Genomic DNA, 13,713 nt, shown 5'->3' with positions numbered 1-13,713 from the left:
AAGCTCACAGCATAGGGAAAACATCTCAAGTTTTCCTTCCTGGCTTTGAGGTACCAGGCTAAAAATCCCAAAGGGTTAGACAACTACAGGTGACACCACATCAGAGGTGAGTCATGCAAAAAGTCCTCTCCTAGGGCTGTCATGAGAGAGCAGTTGCTGTGGTGCCTGTATACTCTGGCATCACAGGCTTGGCAGAAATCATAACCAGGCTTAGACTGAAGAAACATCACCTCCGAAGAGTTAGTTCACCTGAAATCCATATTTGTGATATGTCTGTTGCCCAGTGTGTTACCCATCTTTTTGCCCTCCTGCAGCTTCACCTGAGCAAACTCACCGAGCCCTTCAGTCAGGCTGTTGCCTACAGGGACCCACAATGTACTGGAACAGATCCTGCCCAGCTCAGGCTCATTCCCACCACCACCAATGGCAGCATTTTCCCCTAACCTTCCTGACCCCCAAAATTCACAGCACCACCAGGCAGGCAAGAAAATGAAGCAAAGTAGTCAGGCATGCAAGATAGGAGCAATGGAAGGCTTCTGTCCCTTATGTTTTATTTTGGTATTAGACCCTCTAATACACTTTTCAGCTATTCTTGCTGCATTGGTGCTGGACAAGGTAGGTACCACAATGAAATCTTGCATGAGACCTTTTTAATATTTTAACGTGAGAAGAAAATCCACACTCAACAAGTGACACTCCTTTTCTCCTCTCTGGATGTTACCAGGGACTACCAGAATCTCAAGTAAAAAGGAGCAGAGATGCTGCAGTTAGGCTTTCAACTTATTCAGAGCAGCCAGCCTTTTACCTACACTGCATAAAAACTGCTCATCTCCCATCAGTAATGTGCTTCTAATTGCACAATTACTTTATTATGTAGCACTGGCAACAAAGAAGGGACTCTTCAAGCCATTTTACTCTCCAGAGCTACTGGGAGGACGAGGCGAACACCGGCTCCATGCAGCCATTCTGCCTGCATTAATCTAGTCTAAAGGCTGCTCATTTTTGGAGCTTCAAGTATTGTTTGTTCTTCCAAGTGGGATATAATAAAGTTATTGTGTAATTAGCAGAGTCTTGGCAGCTGTGACAGGTGTTTTAGTCACGAGGAAGAAAGCTCTCGCCCTTTACTGTGAATTCCTTCTGGCAGGTTCTGCCTTTTTTAACGTTACTCCCCGCGCCCGCGTGACTTCCCAGCTCTTGAGGTGCAAAGGCAAAATTCAGCTTGTGATGCAAGATGCCTCTGTTGGGACTACACACGGTGTACTTCTCCAAACACAAAAAGCAAATGGGCAATTTTGGTTTGAATGACTTTTGTTCCTTTGCAATGTCAATTCATTGCAGACAAACCAGGAGGACTCGGTTTTGTATGATGTGCACATTCCTGCACTGCTGCACTGCTGGCTGGCCCAGCTGTGGTGGGAAGGGGAGAACTCTGCATTTCAAGGTGCAGTTTAAAAAAAAAAAATCATGAAAATATTAACTGGTATAGACTGGTGTGAATAATCTGACAGAAGACCCTGAAGATCTCCCTTGCAGTGGGAGAGGCTATTGAGGGCTTACTGCTTTCCTTAAGAAGCCTAGGCATTGCTCCAAGGAATGGCACCTTATCAGGCAAGGGGATGTGAAAGGCCTCTCTGGTAAATTATAGTCAGGTTGGATGAGACTTTGAGCAGACTGGGCTCATGGAATGTGCCCCTGTCCATGGCAGGAAGGTTGGAGCAGCTGATCTTAAAGGTCCCCTTCCAACCCAAACCATTCTGTGTTTCTGTGCGAAGGAAGTTTTCATTGCCTTCTATTCTGAGAGAGCAATAACCCCATCTTTGTGTCAAGGAGCAAAGAGGATGTAAGAAACCATGGCACAAACACCAGGCTGACACAGACCCTGCTGAGCATCTGCTTTTCAGGGACTCAAAAGCTCTGCCAGCATTTGACCCTTCCTCAGCATCTCTTCATTTTTAAGGAACACAAATCATGGCAGTGTCCCTCCAGCACAGGCAGGTTGAAAGGGCATGGCTACATCTAAAAGAGCAGGGGACAATCCAAGAGGTTGGGTACTTGTGAAAACAAGCACAGCAAGCACCTATTAGCCAACATTCTTGTGGCCATTTCCCTGGCAATAAACAGACCCAGAGTTTGACCTTCTTTACACTCCACAGGGTTGGTTTTTTTTCCTGTGGTTTACTTCTTAGGAGGACTTTCTTCATGTGTTATCTTAGTTTCATCTCCAAACATATCCAAGATCTTTGAGGCATGAGGTAACCACATCTCAGCTGATCCACAGCTGCATCCTCACTCCTCACAATGTTCACAATGGACATTGTGTCCCATGAATGGACTCAGCCTCTGAGTCATCCAGTTCAGGTCAATGTCACCAAGCTTATCCATTTACAAGATCTGCCAACCCTCAAAAGCCTCAGATCTGATCTCTGATTGTTCATCTCAACCCCTTCACATCTCTGCAAAAGTGGGAAGCCCCAAGAACTGCGAAGGCAGAGGCACCACAGGGAGAACACAACTTGTAAAGTGTATATTCTATCCTTGCAGTATTCCAGAGACAGTTTACTGCCTCCAACTGTACTCACAGGTCTTGAAAAAAACTGAAATAAATCACATTCCCAAGAGTCCTAAGGAACACTTACAACACATTCACTGCATTAGCCTTCCAGCTTTCCAAAACAGTTCTGGTGATTGTAGGCACTGATTTGACATGCCCTAGAACATATAATTAATCTCAATATCCTCTAAAGGATGTCATTTGATTAAAGGCAATTTTCAGTTGAGGACTTCTCCAAGTTTCTCCTATTAGGCTGTGGGGTTGTTGGGTGTGGTGGGGGAGTATGAATCTGGACAATATTAATCCCTACAGCCACAGTCGTGCTGCTTTATCACATTAATTCTCTCATTTCCATCTCTTCTAGCTGGTCACTGCTGAGATCCAGTTCTCTCAAAGCTCACAGCCTCTCTGCTGTCACTCTGAGACTCAGATGAGTGCTGGACTCACTGTGCAAGCCTGAGACAAACTTTAAAAACATCGTGGATATCAAACAGCCACCAATCACTTTTATAGGTGTGACTATTGCCCTGACTCAAAACATACTCTGCCATTAGCAATTCCTGGAAATAAAGCAGCTACCTAAACTTCAAATTTTTAAATTTATGTTGGCAATAGCATATATTTTTTTTGCTTTTAAGTAGGCAAAGAGGTCCAGTTTTCAGATGTATAATGCTGATAAATAGCTTTATTTGGAAGAATTTTCACTGGTTTCACCAGTGCATTTTCCAGGTAAAGGTAAAGGAAAAAAATTAAGCAGAAAAAAAAAGAGAGTACAGATTTTAGAGATTTAACTTTACCTTCCATTTGACAGGGAAATGTGCAGAGAGAGATAGAAAAGAAGACAGTTTTGTATAGTAAAAACATATAATAATAGACAAAAAGGTGGCTTGGAGTAATTCGTAATGTACCATCCTGTGATTTTAAAACATTATATAAAATATTTCAGAGCTTTTCAGAACAGTGGCTGTTTTTGTGAATAACTCAGCCTGTATTGTGGACAAACATACTACAGATATTAACTATTAAAAGGGTCTATTAAAACTTTAAGAAGTCTGAAACAACTGAACTCTTTTCCATGCAGTTTTCCTGACAAGGAGGCAATTCCAGCAGTAGTGATGGAGGCACTCCACCACTCCTTTTCCCTGTGAGGAAAGGCTGGGAAGATGTTAGGGCTGCCCAGGGTTACCCCAAGGGAAGAAGCAGCCACTGCTCCAGCCCCTTCACAATGCCAGTGGGAGAGTCAGCCACAAGGACCTGGAAATCAGGACCAAATTCATCTGATATTCACCAAAGAGCTGTGAGGCAGCTTGGAAATGTTGCTTTTGGAAACACCACAAGCAGCAATTCTGTTCTGCCTTCCCTCCCACATCTCCTCTACAGCCAACTCCTCTTTCCTGAGAAAAACACCTCACTCAAACACCACCATTCCCAGCCTCATCTCCACCCTCTGTTCTGCCCCAGCCTCCCAGCCAGGCTGCACTCCATCCATCCATCCATCCATCCATCCATCCATCCATCCATCCATCCATCCATCCATCCATCCATCCATCCATCCATCCCAGAAATTTCCAACTTGTCTCATCTCTTTGCATCCACCCTGGCATTATCATCTCTGTAAACACTCCTCCAGATTAACCCAAAATCTCTGCTTTTCAGAAAATCTCTCATTCTCTGTTCAGCACTGTTCCCCCTGGCTAAACTGGGGTTTGGCTTGGTGTTTACCTTCACCTCCCTGTTTATCTGGAAGCTCTGTGAACAGGATGTAGCTTTCAGTCCATTTCTCTGAATTGCCTGGTTCATTCACAGTGTTATACAGACAGCTTGTTACTCATGAAAAATAAAGCAAATAATAATAGTAATAAATAGCTTAGGGACCCCTGTTTGCAAGATCATATCATAGTGGGAAATTATTTATCAAGGATAAGAGCAATACTTTATGATAAAACAGGCTCAGGAATATAGGGTACTGTATAAATAACCATAGATTAGAGAAGATAATGGTCACTTCTCACATATTTGCAACAGAATGAATGCCCCAAGGCAAACAGGTGAAGAAACAACAAAAACTCCAGCTTGGCATTACAGCAACCTCTGCAAAGCAACAAAAGCAACTGAAGGTGAAGAAAACATGACCTCTAAGGGAAAACTGAAAGAATTATGCTTTGTGTTCAGAGGAGAAGACTGAAGGGACACGTGATAACAGCCTTCAAATATGTAAAAGGTTGCAGCAAAGAGAAATATAATAGCTGTTCTCCACGTCCACCGGGGATAAAACAAGAAATAATAGGTTTAAATTGCACTGAGGGAGATTAGAGTGTGAATGTTCTCCCTGATGCCTCACGGCACGGCTGGTTGAGCACCGGAACAGATAACCCAGGGATGCTGTGGGGGTTCAGCCACTGCCAGGCTGGGGAGGGAGAGGTTAAAGAAACTTCTGCCAAGGACAGTTTAGCTGCAGGGAGTGACGCCGCTCAGAGCCCTCACAGGCTGCAGCACTTTTTACTTGGAGCCAGAGCCCTCAGCATCTTCCCTTTATGGTGCTTCCAAAGAAACTCCAAGGAAGGGTCTCTCCAGTGCTGCAGAATAGTTTGGGCAGCATCAGAGGCACTGTGGGTGTAGCTCTGGTCTCCAGCATGGTTTCAGAAAGGACAACTCCCTGCACATCCCAGGCTCAGGACAGAAACCGAGCTTTCTGAGGCAGAGAAGACTGATGTGAGTGCTCAGGGCCATGGAACAATCCCCTCTCCCCACCCACACCTCTGGGAGCTGTCGTGCAGAACACCATTTTTTGATCAAAAATGATCACTGCAAGAGCTAATTGTGCCATCTCCACTTTCCTTTGTAATATAAAGAAGCCATATAATTAACCTAGTTAATTAGGAACTGTATATGACCCATAACTAGGAAAAAAAATCTCTCCTAATAAAGTGGGTCACCATGCATTGTATAGCAAGCACAGACCTCATTAAACTCCAATATATAGTATATAAAATCCCTTCCTCCTCTGACTCCAAACCCCTGTTGGCACTTCCATATTTCCCCAATCATAATCTTAAATTCTGTTCTTCAAAAGGTCATATCACCAACTGGCAAGTGGATGATTCCAAGGCTACATCTCTCAGCCCAGCTTTAGAACTCAGAGCTACACGCACGCACATAAACAAGGGTAAAAATAACCTCAAACTTCAGCTTATCAGGAAAGCAAACAAGTTTTAAAAGAAACTTAAAAAAATTACCAACCTTTTGTTGGAGCTGAAATCAACCCACACCCCAGGGCTGATCTCTGCACTAGCAATGAGAGGAACTGAAACTCATAAAAGAATAAGCGAAAGCACAATAAATACAATTAAAAATCCAGCCATGCTCAGAGCAAGATTGCATTTACTGTCTCATAAAGAGAGCCTCGTCCTTTCAGGCAAACAAAAGAAAATCAATTTCTTAATTTTTATTGACAGATGTGGGCAGGGAGCCAAGGCAGAGCTCGGTGCCTAGGCGGAGCCTGCCACGGGCTCCAGCTTGTTCTCTGCCCTCCTGCAATGGGAAGCAGCCACTTCTCACCCCCAGAGACACCAGTCCCAACCACAGGGTCATCTATCACCTCTTCCCCCGAGCCACAGCAGACCCCTCAGTGGTGTAAAACAATGGGGTTTTTCCAGACCTCCCTCCTAATCCCAGCACTCAGCGCCTTCTTTGTCGCCAAGCAGCATTTCCCACATCCATACAGCTCAATTCCATCTCCACGGCCCAAATTCACCCCAAGCTATCCCTGCATGATGCCAATGGACCTGGAGGGCACTGCTGCAGAGGCTGGCTGGAACAGCACAGCCCCTGGATGAGCACCACTGTGGTGGCTGAGGAGCTTCCAAAGGTGCCAATTCCTTCTCTGCCATAGCCCAGGGCACACAGACTCTGCTGTTTAGGGGAAACAGCACAATGAAAAATCAAATCCTTCAGCTTTGCAGGCAGATGAAGACATCAAGAACATAAAACTGAACTCTTAAAGGGATAAACTCCAAATCCTCAGCCCCTCCAGTAAAAAGGCAGGAGCAAACAACAATCCCTTTTCCCTCTCAACAACATGATGGGTTTGAGATCCTGATGATCTCGAGGCGATGAAGATCCCTCTGAATTTTATGGTAAAAGGAATGGACAGGCCTGGGATCTCTGCATCCACCACTGCTTGGGTTGGACACGTGTCTCCTCCCCCACTTGCATCTCCGAGCCCCTCATACACTGCAGATGCATTATCATATAAAAAAGCTGTCAGATCCGTTGTCAGTGGGCGATCCCTACACAGGCAATCCTTAAAGCACTTTCTTCCCTGATGCAACGCTGCCAAAATACTGCCATTTACAGAAGCCCCTTTCCATCTTTACATATTGGCATTTCCTGCTCTCTCTGATTTTTTCAGGTGATTGCAGCAGGGAGAAGGCAGCTCTTGCTACAAAAGGGGGTGCATCAGGGCAGAGGGGGCTGCAGCAGCCTTGTACATCCCCCCTTCACCCTTTCCAGCCTCCAGCCAGTCCTCTTTGGAGCACCACTCCATCTGCTGTAGAGGATGTCCAAACTCCCTCACTCCTCCCATGTCCTTCCCTTACCACTCCTTCCCAAGTTTATTTATTGAGCTTAGACACCAATCCTATAAGCACTCACACTCAGGAATGGAAACATTAAGATCAAATCATATAAAATATAAAGTCAATGCATATGACGGCACAAATGCATAAATCCAGCAGAACAAGAAACAGAAAATGCTTACAGTAAAAATGGTAATACAATCTGATAATTAAAAAGGGTGGGATCTGACAAGCCAGAGCCATGCATAACAGCAAAGACAGCCAGCACTCACAGGAAAGCAAAGCAAGAATTTTTTCCAGCCCAGTGTTACCAAACATCTTCAGCTCAGAAAGTGTCTGACCAGCAAAGAAACTGACAACTGGCCACAGGATAACCAGATGAATATTTTAGAACGTGCAATGCAAGGATTTGCTGATGCCTGAGGGATTGACAAGCCAATACCTACTCCCATGCTATAACATATGGGTACTGGGAAGTTGGTTCATTTGCCAAGATAAAAAGATTTTCACTGCTGAGATCAGGTGAAACAACTAGCAAATAGTGCAGGCAACAGGAGAGGAAGAAAAGTAATTTTTATTCAATTGTAACTGCAGGGAGGGAGATAGTTTAGTCTGGCAATGCTGCTGCTGGCATTCAGACCATACCCAGTCACCTTCCACCATTCCTCCCACCTATCTTCTCCCATTTGCTGGTAGCAAGATGTTTTCCCCACTGCTGGGCATGCACGTTCCATGCATGTTGTGAGGAGGAGCCAGCTGCAAACCAAACATGCATTCTTGCAGAGAAATCTGCTGTGATGTCACCTTGGCATGGCAGAGGTGGCAGCAGCAGGGAAACTCACACCTGGATAAGGCAGGAGGAGTGAGCGGGGACACCAGGAATGCATCTTTGTGTGGCCAACATCCCTGCATGGCTCTGCTGCCCCTGCCCCAAGGCTGGGGTCCAGGAAGGGCTGGTGAGGCAGGATGGGTGGCTGTTGGGTACTGGATGCACTACAGTACACCAAAACAAATCCCTGTTGCCTTATCTTCAATGCACAATTCCCTCTCTAAGGCATCATCTTCATTTGAAGAGCAAACCTCATTTCCTACTCCCACGGCTCCATCCAGCCCCATCAGCTCCAGAGCTGAGCAACATCCTGCCTGCCCCAAATCACAGGCTTATTGCCATTCACCTTTCTCCACCCTTTGTTCCTCTTGACTAGATTTGCTTCTTTTTTTTTTTTCCAAGCAAAGTCACCAAGCTGTCACCTCGGGGGCACCTTGAACTCCAGAGCAACACAGGCTTTACAAGGCAGGAGCCAGGCAGTGCCTGGGCAACGGCCTCACCAGGATCTATTAATCTCTTGGCTCACTCATCCCTATCACAGACACACCGTAAAAATGATATAAGCATTTCATTCGAACGGCGCTGCAGAGAGATTGGGAAGAGCATGGGGCCAATTGATTTCCAGTATGTCTGCTCTTTACCTCCAGGTATAAATACAACAGCAAAATCAATCGGAATAACATCATATCAGCTTTCTAATCTCTTCTGTTCGCGAGACACGCTTTATATACTGCAGCATTTCCTACAGCTTCTCCACAGGAGCCTCCAGCACCTCCGCACCCCTCACGTGCAGGAGCTTCCTCGCTCCTGGTCCTTCCTGTGACAAGCTCCAGGAGCTGCAGGGCCAAAGCACAGGTCTCCTGCTCTGTAAGGATCTCCCAGAGGAATGTGCTGTGGCAGTGTAAGAGCAGTGCTCAGTGGCACCTGCTGAGCCCAGGGTCATCCTTGTGAGAAGGGAAATGTTCGCCCGCTCACACCCCACTGTGATGGACACTGATGGGCAGCCAGGTGTCCCCAGATCCACTGAGGATCAGGGGGACAGTCCCACTGACACAGGAACATGAGAAAGGCAGCAGCACCCTCGGGACCCCGTGGCTGGGTTTACCACACCTGGCCCTGGTGCCATTTCACCTCCTCATGAGCATCCAGGGTGACGCCACACAAAGACCCAAGCCTGGAGCAGAGCTGCCTGCTCAGCACCGAGCAGACACATTTTCTTTCTCCATTTCTAATTTATCATCAGCCTAAGGCTTTTTATCCTCTCTCCTGGCCTCCAGCCACGGAAGAGGGGGACTGTGACAAACTGATAAACACTCCCCCCAAGCCTTTGCTTGGGTGAAAAGGCAAATGAACCGTGAGAATGAGGAAAGGGCTGCCTGACAAGGTGCCAAGGGGGCATTTAAGCAAACTGCAGCTCAGCACCAAAGGTGATGCTTTGCCCCACCTCAAACCAAACCTTGACCAAATAGGTGCCAGATGGAGAGGAAAGGAGACGTGGTTTAATCATAGAATCACAGAATGGTTTGTGTTGGAAGGGATCTTAAAGATCATCTACTTCTGACTTCCCACCATACCTTCCACTAGACCAAGTTGCTAAGGGTCCATTTATCCTGGCCTTCAACACTTCCAGGGATGGGGATAACCTACATCTTCATCCATTCTGCAATCCAGATGGCAAAGAACATGCACATGGTATGCATTAAGGCAGTGGCAACCGCATCATTTTCCACACTGTGGCCATCTCTGGGATGTGTTATCTAACCCAGCCAGTGTGGAGCTCCCTTAGCACAAGAGGCCCCCAGTGATATTTGGCAAGGGGTCACTGGCAGCTCCACCACCAGCATGTCCAGCCTGGTGCTGGATCACTGACCTGAGCCAAGAGCGTGATGCTGCAGGAGCCTGACCCTGTGTCAGAAAATGCTTAAAACAGTGAGAATCACTGAAGGCCTGAAAGCCAGCAGCTGGGACCACTGCTGCCCTCCTGCCTGAGGCTTCTCCTGACCTTTGCAGAGACTGATGCCCAGTGCTGCTGAATAAACAGCATCCATGGAGCAAAAGCCCTGCCAGCAGCAGCTCTGCAGCACAAGCCAGGGCAGCAGAATATGCTTCCCACCAGCCAGGACCACTGGAGGCTGAGGACAAGCATTAGGCGTGTTTCTCATTAGCTCTGAGTCCACCAGCTGCCTCCAGCCCCCTCCCACCACTTCCCTTCCCATGCCTTGGCCACTTCAAGATCAGGCTTGGGTCATCTTGATCCACTTGGAAAGCTTAGCCGCCATGAGAGCAAACTGCTTGTCCTCTGGCTCCAATCTCTTCCTGAAATTAGTGCCAATGGAAGTGTCACTATCAATTTCATAATGTTATTGGATAAATGCAGAACTGGGCCAAGTCCCATATTCCTGACAGCCCATCAAAGAGGTGGGGATTATGGGTAAGGAGACAGGCAGCCCTGGCAGGAAAGGCAAAGGCTCCAGATCAATTAGGCTGACGAGGCTATCTCACAGCCACATCACCTCGTGCTGACACCACTGCCTTCTCCCTGGAGCCCAGCTGCCCCTGCACCAAGAAGGTTTATTTTTTCCAGTGGTAACCAGAGTCCTTCCAAGCCCAGGGAGCTGAGCATCCCCTCTCCAAATATCCAGTTTATGAGACTCTCAAGACACCAGGGGATTTTGCAGTCATAAAAAGACATTAATTTTCAGGCCTCCTTATTTTGGTTTAATATTCTGTCGAGCTAAAAGAAAATAAAATTATCAGCCATTAAACAAAAAAAGTGCCTTACTCTGCATTGCTCAGAGGTTTCAAATGGAAGGAGTGATCAAAATGTAAAGTACCTGGCACAACACATGTTTTGTCTTTGCAGTGTGTTTTTCTTCTTGGTTTTCTTTCAAGATCCTGCTTGGACCATGAAAGTAAACTGGTCAGTACCATCTGGTTCTCATGCAGTAATTAATAGTGCTTGTAATTTTTCAAACGAAAATAGGCTTCAGCTGCAGCTTTTTTGGTCAACTTTTGACCTTTTTGTTTTGAAATGGAATTTTTATGAAAACACTGAGCAGCCATCAAGGCTGCAGATGCCAATGGGTTCATTTCCAGCAGACACCTCATGTGTCCAGTCCCTGCCAGCAAGCAAGGCATCTGCACTTACTCAGGGTGCAAATTTGTAGACTCAAATTTAAAATCAGAGTTGTGATGTTTGCTTTCAGGCCAAAAGATAACTCCTTACATGGTCAAAAAATAATAAAAATCCTTGCACTCATAGTTTGCCTCAGTTCATGCATGAGGGCAATGAAAATTTAAAACTTACGCTTCTCAAAAAGTAAATGCACTTTTTTTCCCCTCCACAGCCCTCCTTGAGATGATCTCCAGCAGTGATATCAGTCTCTCAGATTTATTCTATCCCAAGATAAATAGTGTGTTGCTTACAGAATCAAAACGTATTTAACTTGTATAATGGTTTAAATCCCGAATCTGCTCCCGTAATATTATGAGACTCTTCTAGAATATGAAGTCCATGTCAGAAATATCCATGAACAAATAAACAAATCCTTTTTCCTTCATGCTGAACAACCGGGAGAGGAAGCAAGGCTGGGGTTTAGGTAGCCCTGGTGCTCCCTAGCCCATCAATAACAGTGTTGGGTATGTTAAGCTTTCCTACAAGGCCCAGAATCAACAATAAATGAGTTTTGGAGGTTTCTACAAAACCCTTTGTGGACTTAAAGAGTAGAGGGAAGCCCTTGACATTCTCCGGGCAGAACTGATGGGAAAGGAACTGATACTTTTTGGCTCAACTATTACCAACTGCTGCATCCATGCACTGGTGTTTTCCAGGATGTTGTGCCTTTCTCCAAAATTTATAGCCCTCGGTCATAAAGGTGATGGTTTTGTTTAAAAGTCACAGAAGCAGTCCCTGGAGAAAGGCTCTGAAATCACAGCTTTCTGAGGGCTGACAGCTTATTTGTAAAACATTGCAGTTTTGGGGTTTCCACTGGCCTTGCTGGGACCCTCATTAGCTTTGAGAGAGAGTCTGTGAACAGGGAGATAAAACAAGCAAGGAATAAAAGGTTGGGAGATGTGGAGAAGGATGTAACACATCTCCCCACTCAGAGAAGTTGCAGCATTGTCGATCCACCGGCCCAAACAACCCCTGTAATAAATTAGAGAGCCATTCATTGAAATGGCTCCCTCTGTCCCCACACTGACAGTTAATCTGTAATTCAGATAGATCTGTCAGAAGGCAAGAGTCCAGCATACAAAATAATTAATTCCTCTCCAAGGTCTGGAGATATTTCCCTTTCTAAAGAGCACAGCACACTCCCCTCCTCGCCAGCGAGCTCCAGGCATGGACGTGGCTCCTGTTGGAGGTCAGCAAAGAACACCACATGCATTTCAATACAGATGCTCACAAATGCATCACCTGTCACCTCAATGCTGGGCTGGCAGTCCTGGGGTGGGACTTCTTCCCCAGGCCTTGCAAGGAGTTTTCCTTGTATCTCCGGGTGCCTTCCTGCTCCCTCAGTGCCCAGCCAGAAACTCTTGGCCTCTTGCCCCACCTCAGCCCAACACTAATGCTCTTCAAGACCCATTTTTCTGCATCAAGAGTCTAAACCATCAATTAAAACAAGCAGAAATGCAGCATCTACTGATTCAGCTTGATAAAAATAGCAGCTAGTGCCCAGTGTGAGTGTGGAGGTTGGGGCAGAGCACATCTTCTCTCCCAGCTTCCCCAAGATCCACCTCTGTTCTCTACAACATCAGGATAAAACCAGGACAGTGGCCTCTGGCTGGAAGACACCAGTGGAACAGAGCAGCTTGGGAAAAGAAACAAAGGGTGGGAGTCAGCCACATGGACATGCTTCAGTGGGTGGCTGGGGAATGGGGACAAGTCACATGAATCCCCATGTGAGACCAGCAGCACCCGAATGTGGTGCCAGCCCTGGAGGCAGGGCAATCAAAACAAACACCTTCCTTTTGCCAGGACAGAGGCATGAAGAAGGGGGAAAATGTTAAAAAGGACTCATGCATGAGTGGATGCAAGAGATTGCATCCAGTCATCATGGGCATGGTTGGCACAAACGATGGCCTGACAATATTAAGTGACATTAAGGAAGGATCTTCAGATTCAAATCTTTCTGATTCTGCTGATCCTTGCAGCCTCAGCCACCAGCTTTTAAAGTTTGAGTGCATAAGAAACACCACCAGCCAAATCCCTGTCTCCCTGCACATATTTCACATCCTTCTCCCAAGATATTTCATCAAAATCCCCAAGGCAGGTGGGAGGGAAGCTGCCTCACGTTAGCCTGTGAGCCACGGGGACAGGGAAAGATTCAGCATTTACCTCTGTGAGTCAGTACTGTCTCCCTGCTCCACACCCTGTGCCCCCAAAACACATCCCTGGTTCAACAGCATTGTAGCTCACGACAAGTGACACAGCAACACATCCACACTGGGAAGCCAGACCTGAAGACATGTGGAGGTCGAGTGACCTCTCCATCTGCACCACCAAGGGAGCAGAAAGAAGTGGGATAAACAGCATCCCTACCCACAGTGTGGTTATAAGGGAGGAAAATAGAAATGTGATCTTGCACAGGGCTGGTGGCTTTCTGGTTGAGGGTAACGTGTTTGCTGAGCATCAGCACAAGTGCCCTTTGTACAAAGCCCACTTTAGGCTGTCCAGAGCATCCTGCAGCAGACCCTGCCAAGCCCATTCCCAAATGCACCTGCTTGGAGCACCCATGGGAATGGTAACATCCCAC

At 46.5% G+C, this 13,713-nt stretch overlaps 1 protein-coding gene across 3 annotated transcripts in view; it reads right to left on the bottom strand.

Annotated features, from left to right (window-relative positions):
• NTRK3 (neurotrophic receptor tyrosine kinase 3) overlaps nt 1-13,713 on the bottom strand; it is a 218,343-nt gene that overhangs the window by 106,672 nt on the left and 97,958 nt on the right. The gene's annotated exons all lie outside the window — the stretch shown is intronic.

The sequence above is a fragment of the Melospiza georgiana genome, chromosome 13, assembly GCF_028018845.1.
Source record: "Melospiza georgiana isolate bMelGeo1 chromosome 13, bMelGeo1.pri, whole genome shotgun sequence".
Lineage (NCBI taxonomy): Eukaryota > Metazoa > Chordata > Aves > Passeriformes > Passerellidae > Melospiza > Melospiza georgiana.
This window is presented reverse-complemented; position numbering and strand designations above follow the sequence as displayed.